Below are 10660 nucleotides of genomic sequence, written 5' to 3'. Positions count from 1 at the left end.
TACTTAATTACCTTCACACTATTATGGCAAGATCCAAGATGATCCTAAGAATTATTCCTTGCTTGCACACCAACTCATGCAAACAAAGGTGTCAAGCAATATATATTGGGCAGCTGTTTTAAAGTACATTTGCTATTTAAGAATATGGGGAGCTGTTCTGTAGATAATCTTTCATCACTGTTACTCTTCAATCAATATATTTCTCCTGAGCTTCTGTCCTTAGTACAGCTAAAGCCATTATAGCAAGCTTGAGTTGCTATGATTACTAGCCTTGAATTCCATGGGCCATATAGTTAGCATCACAGATATGCTTCTAATTACAATATATTAAGTGCTTTGCTGGAAAGGGGCTTCAGTAGAGTTGTGTGTGCGTCTCTACGTGTGTCTGTGCCAATATCACTATAATGGGATGCAAAAAGTTTAAAATACATTGCATCCTTATTATCTTATTAAATAAGAATTTGTGTTGAATATGTATTTACATTGTTAAGAACTATCATTAAATCAATTAAAGCACTGGAAGCTATTTCTAATGAATGCATAGCCAACATTTTTGGAGTTACGTCAATTTTTATAATTTGATTTGTTCAGTCTACATTTGAAGAGAATATGCTACAGTATATCTAAAATACATCTATTTCTGGACCACTAAGTCCGTGTTTTAATAAGGTTTAGTTTAGCTTTCTGCAGTTGGATTGGCAACATCTGTTCAGCATTGTCTATGACATTATTGACAAAGTACAAGTGCGTGGAAATATTTTTTTCTTTGTGTCTGTCATTACTCTGGTTAGTATTTATATTTGTATATATTTTAAAAAAAGAAAAATTCTGTGTTTGCAAGATGAACTGCACTATGTATATCTCTGGTTTAAAAGAAATATATATTTGTTTAAGTAACTATGCTATTGGTTTCATGAATTTATTACTTGAGTGTTTATTACTGTGCTGACAAAAATAAAATATAATAAACTTCTATTAAAGTATACATGACTGATTTTTAAATGCTTGCCAGGAGCCTCATCCACTGGGTTCACTCTGATTTTTATTCTGTTTTGCTGATTCGGAATACCTCATCTTTTTTCAGGCAAATATGGAGGAGTGGTTCTGTGACTGTACAGATGGACTGTAGAGATATGTAGGAACTTCACATCTATAGTCCATCCTGCATAAAAGTGAGGGAAAGATTGTAAGAGGATTGTATTCTATTAGCTCATGGAAAAAGAGAAAACAATATGACCATCAGAGCTGTTCTATAAAAGGAAACATGGACCAAGCAAAGTGAGAAGCATGAGAGAAGATGCAGAATCTTGAAAACTTCACATGAATTTTTCAAGCCCTTTTTGCTTAAAAATCAAGAAAAGAAGAACCCTTAAACCAGACAGAGGGTCAAATAGCTGTTTTAATAACAACCTTGACCTGATGCCTTCAAGAAGGATTAAGCAGGTGGTCAAATCCACTATATAAATCTCCAGCATCTAACATTCTTTTTTTATTCTTTCCAATCCACTGGAAAAAAATGGGTTTTTTGGAAGTGCAATGGGAGTTTGGGATCCTGCCTCTCCATCAGTCACCAAGATAAGCCTTCAAAAACAGAACACAACCAAATATGGCATGGTAGGAGAAATCAAAAGATAGTTTTTTTTAAATGTGCCAACCAGGTACTGCAGCGAGTAAATTGCCCTAATGCATCCCCACCATTGAGCAATAGGCAGCAGCTCATAGTTTTGGTGACTGCTCCATTTTGGGTCACAGGACTCTGCTGCTATTAAGGAATTCTAAAAGTCATGTTCCGCATGTTTTCCTACCTTGTCTGAGCTTGCTAGGCATGTATGTTGCCAGGGATCAAAAACAGCAAGATGGTGTTAAGTAAGATGTCAGTAAAAAAAGGGGGCAGGACTTAGATTGCATGGTTGCAAGCCATTACCTTGACTTTTTTGACCTGGCCCTGAAGATGCTACTGTAGCTTACTATTTTATTGACAATCTTGAAATTGGAACCTGATCCATTTTTAATTGTCTGCAAAAGTCTTACCTGGACTAAGGGCAAATGTCACTATAATTTTAAACAATTGGATATATATTTATGTTGATAGTAGGATTCCTTGATCTTTAGCTTTACAGCAGTGGCCCCCAATCATTTGGGCACCAGGGACCGGTTCCATGGAGAGAGGTTTTTCCATGAACCAGAGGGGGCGTGGTTTTACATGCTGCCTGCATCCTGCAGATGGGGCTTTACTTGTTTGCGTGGCCCGGTTTCTGGCATGCCATGGACTGGTGCTGGTCCACAAATGGGGTTGGGGACCCCTGCTTTACAGTATATAAAACAAAGCTCTAACACGGACATAATGTTACTATTTGTACCTTTAATTAAACAGGCGAAAATTGAAGTCTTATGCATGCTTAAGGGGATAAGATACATTTATTTATTGTATAGTTGCCTTTCTGTGAGAGTAAATGGTTTGTTACGTGGAAGTCTCACTATACCCAATTTTATCCCCCAGTAACAACCTTATGAGGAGACAGTTTGAACTGAAAGTGCATTATTGGCATTTAGTTACCCAGTCAGACTTCCTTGACTGAGTGGGGACTTGAACTAGATCCAAATCCAATATTTAACATTACAGTATCAAGTAAAGGATGCCTTGAAATTGACATTTATACTTGCCAAAAAGTAAGATTCCCCACCCCAAATTGGCTGAAAAGGGATGAAAAGAAAAACGCTGCTGCCATCTGCTTTGGCTGGCCCAACTTGGCAGGGCTTAGGAAATGGATGCCGCACACTAAATTTCCTCATACTTGCCCTTATTTTAAGTTTTGTGCCATTAATGACAGAATGGTTCTTGCAGAAGACACTGAAATGCAACATGTACTTTATTTTCTACAGAAAAACCATTCAGTGCATTTTATGCTTGGATTTCTTATTTAATACATTGAGTATTAGATGTAGTATAATCTCTCAAATTAATACCTGGAACTAAAATTAGATTCCTTTACTCGGTATTTTGTATGCAGTTTCCTCAGCCTTTTATGAGGGATTCTTGCCAGAATGTTATCTTTCATTTTATCACATATTCTCTTTGCTTTATATATAACATTGACAATGGAGCTAAGATGGTTGACTATATTAAAAGTACTTTATATGCTTGTCTTGTCTCCATTATCTTTTCAACTATTGTTCTTCTTTGTAATGTGTGCGTGTTTTGGTGAGCCAGCCTTTCATCAACATGAAAGTCTTCTTGGCAATTTCAGAATTTGCTATTGCTATTTCAAAGACTACAAAAGAATGAATGTCATTTTAAAACTGGAGGAAGAAACATCAATAACCTGTGTTATGCTGATGATGTTAGTCTGATAGCTGAATATGGAAATGATCTATAAGCTCTAGTAATGAAAGTCAAGGAATACAATGAAAAAAGTGAATTAAAATGTAATATAAAGGAAACCAAACAATAAGAGGTACAGCAATCAGTCTTAGAACTGACCAATGAAGGTATCAAAAGTGTGGATCTACCTTCTACAGTCAACTGTCAACAGTAATGTCCATTTAGGCCCAGGTTTCTGTGAAGTCAGAATATCCCTCTGAAAATAAAACCTGAATATGTTTGCAATAGTGCTAAGAAATAAGCTTTCCAAAGGAATTTGCCAATTGAGAAAAGAGCTGTTTTTATTTAGGAGCTTAACTATAAAGAATAATGAAAGATGATTGTCTTATTAGCACATCTTTCCAAGAGGCCCAGTCGACTTCAAGAGAGCATTGCAATAACAGAAGGCACGTGATCAAAATTGCCTTGTGATGTTACTATGCAAATGCTAGATATACACTTACATCATGACAAGGAAAAGGGAAAAAAGGAATCTGTGCAGATTTTACTCCATTAATTGTTGCCGTATATAGAGGGCAACACTCATCTTTATTTCAAAGCCATAAGTCAGCGCTGTTTGAAGACATGTCCATGGTCATGTGGCCAGTATGACATCACAGAGTGCTGTTTCCTCTCCATTTAAGTACTATTTATCTACTCGCATTTACATGCTTATACCATGACACACACAAGTATAAATGGTGGAGCTTACATCATGAAAATGTACTGTGCATTGCATTTTGATGTCATCAGGGCTAATTTAATGGGCTGTGAGAATAACCTTGGGAGACCAGAGAAAGAGTCACAGGCTAGGCAATCCTAATAAATGAAATCTGAGTCCAAAGGAGGAATGGGATGGAGAAAATGGTCAGAAGGGACCCTCCCAAATTCTCCGGAAAGTGAAGGCAAGGAGTTGGGAAGCACTTTCAGACTTGAAGAATTCTGTTACCTTAAAAGAAAGGTCACATGAGTACTCATTGTTTTGGTTTCTTGTCTGGATTCCTTCAAAGGCCTGGCAGTTAGGCGTGGATACCCACAATAATACCACTTTGCAAAGCCTTTTTATTCAGCTCTAGCATTGTCAGTAGAGATGCAATTTTAGCTTGATGAAAGATCTTGCAACATTCCACCTGACTTCATGGAACAGAAAGGATTATTCAATTTAAAAATGGCCTCTGTGTTAGAGTTAATTAATTTGGCATTTTCCATGTCAATTTCATGATATTTTAATTATGATTGGGCACATGCTGAGTTCAAGAACTGCAACTGAGGAAATCTGGGATTCTGCTGCTGCCTGCCTGCTGTTTTCTGCCTGGTGAAATAAACTTGAATGTCATTTGCAAATAACCTGTTCCTCATATTCCAGTAAGCATGGCATATTCACCAGTTAGTATTTGCCTTTAAAAATAAAACTTGTTCAAGGCAGACTTTGCAATCTATGGCTCAAATTGAGATGGAACAGATATCAATACTCTTATAATCCAACTCTGCAGGGGTACTTGGAAGTAAATGCCAAGTCCCATGAGTCATGAGTCATGGAGAACACCATCAAATTTGTATGCAACAGCATGAAAAGGCCGGGCAAGAACTTTGAATTTTGGCTAAAATATTTTGGGTCAGTTTTTTTTAAAAAAAACCCTAGGCTACGGAACAGGAATATAGCAGTTTTTGATAAAGATAGTAAACATAGTAATCTAATTATATCTCTTTCCAATCCAAGAGATTTGTTTTTGTATCAAATCTCTATAAAATATTTTTATGCTCTTCCAACTTTCAAAGTAGTTGCAGGAGCAATTGTATTTATTTCTTAGAAAAATATGAAGTCTCCATCAACTCTTAGTCACATTCATTTCCTGTGGATTTTGCAGACATATCCTCTATGTAGCTCTTTTTTTTCCTTCAGAAATACAGACTAATTTGTCTTCTTACAGGATGGTTTTTTTCCATTTTTTTAATCTAATCTAAACCCTGGCTCCCTGCATAATCTCTCCTTTCTGTCTGTCTCTATTCCTCCTAGGCCATTTTAATCTTTACTTCCAGAGTGGATAGAAATCTCTCTTGCATACCTTGTATTTCCTTCTGAAGGAAGACAAAGCAGGTTTTTCCATAAAGTTATTATTCCTATTGATTTAGCCTTAATAGGTACCTCGGAGCCCACCATTGGCTCTCAGCCTCCCTTCTTAGCTTTTCCACCACCATCTTCTTTCTTTGCCTGTCTGCATGTCAATCATCCAGGCCAAGTGTAGATCCTTGCCCTCCTTTGCTAGTCTCCTCTTTACTATCTCTTTACCTCTGTTTTTGATTGGGAAAAAAAACCTATAATCACTCCTATTGGTTGCAGCAGGGTAGTAACCGTGCCAGCCTCGTTCTGGAGGCGCAGAAAGAGGAATCCTGTGCGACCAGTGAATTTTAGATCGATTTACTTTCTTCCTACCTCAAGGAAGAAAGTGAGCTGTGTAGATGAATCCTCTTTCTATTCTCCTAGCTTAATGACAGAAGCACAGACAGGAAAGGACATCATTGCACCAGAAATCCCTGGTGTTTTCAAAGTTACACATATTTAGCATTTTGAAAACATAGTTTAGTCCTGTTCGAATAGCATGAAAATACATCAGGCTACTGAGGTGGTTAGAAGACAAATAAGTATCCCACATTGTACAAGCTTCAGAACTTACCAGTTGTACTGATGTACTAAGTTGAACATTAAATACAATTGAAAGAATTTAGAAATAGAATCCTGCTGTGCAGTTCTGCACAAAACTTTCATTAATTTCACACATATATTTTACAATAGTTTTTACACATTTGCATTTTTTCATGAATATTAAAGTAAAAAATAATGGAAATTTATGAAAATAAATGGAAATTTGCCTATAATTCATGTGACTAATAGCTCTTATACACTGTGCTAAGTGATAATGTTAGTTGTTTCATATTGGTATAATGTGGAATAAATCTGACCAATTTTATATATACCACACAATTAATGGTGCAATGTATTTTATGAAGTCAGCCAATTTAGTTTATTTAATAAATTGTGGTTTAGCTTGTAATATCTATATGCTTATATAAAATTCATCCATGTGACTCCCTCAATTCCCCCTTATCCACTTCCATTTAACATTTTAATAATGCATGTGTGATGAGGCAGGTATTCAATTTCTATTTTTATGAGTTATACATTGTTTTTCCTGTAAGTTTATCAATATGATTTACAAACTGTTCCCAGACAGCCTGTCCTCTTGGCTGCTTGACTGTGCCAAATAAAATCCAGAATTGAATGTCATCATCTGCCTCTTCTCTGCCATAAAAGCTAACATTAAAACTTATTTTAGGATTTACATCCCCTTCAAGAACATGTGATTGGTTCTGGCTTCTACCCCTAGACTCTATATTTGGTATATATGGGATATTATGGCCTGCTAGATATTTTATATAATATGCTTTTCTAATCTTCATTTCTTTAGCCACTAACATATAAATTAACTGTATTTCAGTTTTAAAAAACTAGTGAATAATTGGCAGAAAAAACTCTCAAGTTGAATGCAGCTGTGAGATACAATGAAGGAATGTGAAAATTGAAATGGGAGCTTTTTTTCAAATAGTTGTCATGGAAATGCAGAGAAAGTAGGGCATGCTTTGCTCAAACCTTGGGAGGGTCATGACATTATATCAATACAATGGTACACATTTTAGAATTGTACATTCTTAGGGTTTATTAATCAAAAACATTGTACAAACTGCTGTCACAGGAGAAGTTCTGAAGTCTGAATTTAAGATGCTGGAATAAATGAGAAGATAGTTAATCCAGTGAATTTTCAAGCCTGACACACTGACTTCATGACTACACTGGAAAATTCACACCCAAATGCCAGCATATTAGCATTAAAATCACCTTGGAGTAGTAGATACAAAAATATAAGGAAACATCTTTAGCTGTTAAGTCTTCAAGGGCAAAATGTTACATGGTGAGGCAGCAAAACCCAGTAGATGGCCATTATGTACCAACATTAAGTACATACATGGCTCCTAGTTGGTGGAATATGTACAGCAGCAATGTTGGCTTGCAAGATAGTCTCCAGATTAGATAAAATAGTTTCTACAGATCTCCAGGACAGGCAGAAGATTTGGACAAATTTATTTATTTTATTTTATTGAATTTCTATACCGCCCTTCTCCCGAAGGACTCAGGGCGGTGTGAAGCCAAAACTAAAACCATGACAATATAAAAATTAAAAGCAATTTAAAACAATTAAATAAATTGGCCAAAAAACTCTAATAAAACTAAATTAAAATAATAAAATGTTATTATTATTTAGGCCAGCCCTACTTGTTGGAATAATAGTGTTTTTAGGGCGCGACGAAAGGTACAAAGGTCGTGAATCCTACGAATCTCCGGGGGCAGCTCATTCCAGAGGGTAGGGGGCCCCACAGAGAATGCTCTCCCCCTGGGGGTTGTCAGCCGACATTGCCTAACCGACGGCACCCGGAGGAGCCCCTCTCTGTGGGAGCGTAGCGGTCGATGGGAGGCTATCGGTGGCAGAAGGCGGTCTCGTAAATACCCAGGTCCCAAGCCATGGAGCGCTTTAAAGGTGGCAACCAGCACCTTAAATTGCTCCCAGAAGACCACCGGGAGCCAGTGCAGCTCGCGCAGGAGCGGTGTTACATGGGAGCGTCAAGTCGCTCCCGTAATTACCTGCGCGGCCGCATTCTAGACCAGTTGGAGCCTCCGGGTGCTCTTCAAGGGGAGCCTCACGTAGAGAGCGTTACAATAGTCCAGATGGGAGGTGATGAGGGCATGAGTGACTGTGCGTAGGGAGTCCCGGTCCAGAAAGGGATGCAACTGGTAAATCAGGCGAACCTGATAAAAAGCCCTCCTAGCCACAGCCGTCAGGTGGTCTTCTAAAGACAGCTGCAAGTCCAGAAGGACACCCAAGTTGCGAACCCTCTCTGAGGGGATCAAGATCTCACCCCCAATAGTCAGTGATGGAGTCAACTGACTATGACGGGACGCCAGAAACCACAGCCACTCGGTCTTGGAGGGGTTGAGTCTGAGCTTGTTCCTCCCCATCCAGATCCATACGGCTTCCAAGCACTGGGTCATCACTTCAAGGGCATCATTGGGGTAGCCCGGGGTGGAAATGTACAGCTGAGTATCATCAGCGTACTGATGGAAATCCACCCTGAAGCCACAGATGATCTCGCCCAGCGGCTTCACATAAATGTTAAACAGGAGGGGTGAGAGGACCAACCCCTGTGGCACCCCACAAATTAGGCGCCTTGGGGTCGACCTCTGCCCCCTTCAAAGCCCTTCTGGATTGGATTATACAACTTTCAGAATGGAAAGACATATAGATAATGGATGATTTCTCTTTTTTTTCAGCTTTATTACATTGTTATAAATTTTAATACATTATGTTATCTTGATACAAAAATATTTGTACTGTATTAATTGAAGATTCTTAATATTCTAAACAAAGCTGTTTTAATTTTTTTTCCTACATGGGAGATGTTATTTGCTTTTGAGATGGTAAATTCAAAGAAAAACATTACCTGTTCTTTTTCAGTTTCTTGGCACGAACATTATTTATACAAAAGCAAGATTGTCAGCATAACTGAAAAGTGGCTGAAAGATTGGGAGAGTGGGTTGCTGTAATTTCCAACTACAGGAAATAATGAATGCAATTAATTGATTTTAAAATGAGTTGTTCTGCTTTCTCTTTGCAACACCTTTGGAAATGCGCACACATTTAGTCACACTAATAGGTAATGAAGTATAATCAGTAAGGCTACAGATTGTAAAGCGTTGCAAATTCTTAGCAACTGTTTTGGAATAAGCAAAATATATTTCAAACATATTCTTAGTTGAAGAATCCAAAGCTCAGAATTAGAAGCAAACATTCCACAAAATAGTTTCTTAAACTAGATTTTTACACAAGAGAGAGCAGATTTTTGCCAGGCCAAGGTACAATATCAAGCTACCTTTAGAGACCTAGTTTTGGCCATGCAGTATTTGTAAATGTTTAAGCTGCTGGCAACACCTAGCCAGCATTGGTTAATCAGGAAATCTAAACTGAACTGGTTTGATAATGGTACTTAGATGGGAGACTGATCTAAATATAAATCTTTAAGACATCTGATTTAAAAATAGTGTTCAAACATATACGCTTCTAATACTTTTTCCCTGGATCAAATGCTTAATTAAAATCCGGGGGGGAAAGCCATTTCTTTAGTTATTTCTATACTAATTATCATTTTTGATATGGCATGTAGAGATTTATTGAGTCCCATTAAGCACATTATTTTATATTATATCAGAAGTTTGCTCAAATTTTCTGGAAAAAAGAAACTAGCAAGAAGAATTTGTCTTGCCATTTGCCAGAGGGATATTGAGTGGCATTCCACAAAATATCCATATTTTATCCAGCTGTTACAAGGCTCTTTCCATACTTAGTGAGATTAAAAAATGTATCAATTGGTGGAAAACAGAAAAATAAAAACTAGGCCAGGTGTGAGCAGCTGGTGGCTAATGAGCCATATGCAATCCTAGGCCCTCAGATTAATTTCAAAAGTCATTTGCAAGCAATCAGTACTGACCTTTAGTAACAATTGTCTATTTCTTCCTGGCAACCTGCTATCTGGAAGAGAAAAATAAATACTGATAAAAGAGAGTATCTGTAGCTCAGTGCTGTACTCTGGGGTCCTTACTGCTCTCTGAGCTTGGTGGTTTGCTTGCAGATATTTCATTACCAAACTTGGTAACACCATCAATGCTAAAAGGAAGTAGGGTTTGTTCTTATTTTTATATTCTAATGGCTTGTCCTGTCAGTGTTACTTGTCAATGTCTACATACCACTCAAAGGAGACAATGAAAAAGCCAAAAAGGAAACAAAAAGACCAAAATGCCAACCACCAGCAATCAACACTCAGAGATTAACACCAAGATTAACACCAACAATCAAGAAGTAAACAATACCCCTATCAAGCAACTACCATGCAGACAAAGAAGATAACAGTAAGCAACAGCCTAATCAAGGAACCACAAGACCACTCCCACCAACACTGACAAAGCAAGCCTGTAGTATATAAAAATAAGAGCAAACCCCATTCCTTACCAGCATTGATGACGTTACTTACCGGTAATTTGGGTAATGAAATGTCTACAAGAAAATCATCAATCTCAGAGCACCAAGGACCCAACAGAAAAATAAATATTAGATGACAAATAGAGGTAAAGATGGGTCAAAAACAGTGGAAAAAAGGATGAGAATATGAGATCAAGATAATATTTTCACTTTT

This window comes from Pituophis catenifer, unplaced genomic scaffold (assembly GCF_029215685.1).
Source record: "Pituophis catenifer annectens isolate HBS135680 unplaced genomic scaffold, rPitCat1.0.hap2 SCAF_1, whole genome shotgun sequence".
Classification (NCBI taxonomy): Eukaryota; Metazoa; Chordata; class Lepidosauria; order Squamata; family Colubridae; genus Pituophis; species Pituophis catenifer.
Note: the sequence above shows the minus strand (reverse complement) of the source record.